Here is a 1443-nt window from a genome sequence, read left to right as displayed (position 1 = left end):
ACTGCATCTTTCTCGCAGAATAAAAGTTTTGATAGAACATACTGGACGCTTACTCTTTCCTTCTTTTGACAATGAGTTAGTAAGACACAAAGAGACATATATTAAACACATATGTAACATATATTTAACATAAACCAAAAATCTAATTTTTATGTTCCAATACATTCTTACCATTCTGATACAATCACCAGGAATACATTTAGGAAAAATCAATTATGCTGCTAATGGCCTGTGGATTTCACTTATTTTCAAAGTTTGCACCCTAAAGCCCTGTAAAAGTCATGAGATTTTAAATGCCTTCTGCAATTAATTAAATTTGTCTTGCAGTAGCTAGCTACACTTTGTCAGGTCTCAGATTGCTCACATCAGAAGGTGATCAAAAAATTTACATTTTTAATGCTATAATCAAAGAATTGATCACTTGGACCACTAGGAATGGAAAGTTTCTTTCAGCTTCCATTCTTGCCAGCAGCTCATATTCTTTGTTTAACTTTCTTTTTTTCTTTTTCAAAGGCCTCGTCTTCTATTTGAGCCCTCAGAGCTGCTATCTCCTTCTGTCTCTTCTCCTCTGTCTCTTTCAGGATATGTCATTTCTCTTCCTCAATCGCTCTCTCTACCCTCTCCAGCATCTCACTGGTGTAGTGTTGCCCACCATTTCCAGTGACCATTTTATCAATCTGGTCAAGCAACTGAATGACCTGTTTTGGATTCTCTCCTTTATTGTTGAACACATGGTATCGTCCACTGCAAGTTTTGAAGAAACTGACAAGTTTTGGGCTGTCACACACAAATGTTTTAATGTTTTTGCCTTTCAATCACTCTCCATGAGTGAACAGTACCATGGTGTAAGTGGAGGATTCTTTTCCAAAAATTGCTAACTGCTTCTGCTTCTTCATCTGTGAATCTGCCCAGGTGAATCACAACTAAGAACACGTGTGGGCCAGGAGAAGAGAGTGGAATACATTGTTTAATTCTGTCCACCACCTCATCTGCAGTTTGGCTGGTTTCAAACAGACCTGGAGAATCAATGATGGATACTTTTCTTCTTTTTATTATTGCATGGAATTTTTCACATTGTGCAGTCACAAAGGAGGGTGATATCTCTGACTTAAAAACCTGTTATTTCAGTGTTGCCTGTCGCACTTTTCCCCACCCGTTTTTCCAACCAAAAGAATTCAGAACCCTTCACCTGGATTACGCACTGTGCATTAACAAGTATTAGATCATTTTTAATTCAGCCTACATATAATCTCTGGCTAGTATATGTCGGGCTTTACTGGTTGTTTAGTATATATACAGTATATTGGGCCTGTACTTATAAAATAAATGGTCATGTAAATAAATAAATACTTAAAAATAATAAATAATAATACTTTACCTTTAACACTCAAATCATTTTTTTTGTTGCTTGAAGATCTAGAGATAATATACAAAGTTACACGT

General features: G+C 36.1%; 1 pseudogene; it reads right to left on the bottom strand.

Annotated features, from left to right (window-relative positions):
• Nucleotides 1-473: 473 nt before the first annotated feature.
• LOC127444765 (GTPase IMAP family member 9-like) lies at nucleotides 474-1169 on the bottom strand (annotated as a pseudogene).
• Between the last annotated feature and the right edge of the window lie 274 nt (nucleotides 1170-1443).

Source organism: Myxocyprinus asiaticus, chromosome 8 (assembly GCF_019703515.2).
Source record: "Myxocyprinus asiaticus isolate MX2 ecotype Aquarium Trade chromosome 8, UBuf_Myxa_2, whole genome shotgun sequence".
NCBI classification, from domain to species: Eukaryota; Metazoa; Chordata; class Actinopteri; order Cypriniformes; family Catostomidae; genus Myxocyprinus; species Myxocyprinus asiaticus.
This window is presented reverse-complemented; position numbering and strand designations above follow the sequence as displayed.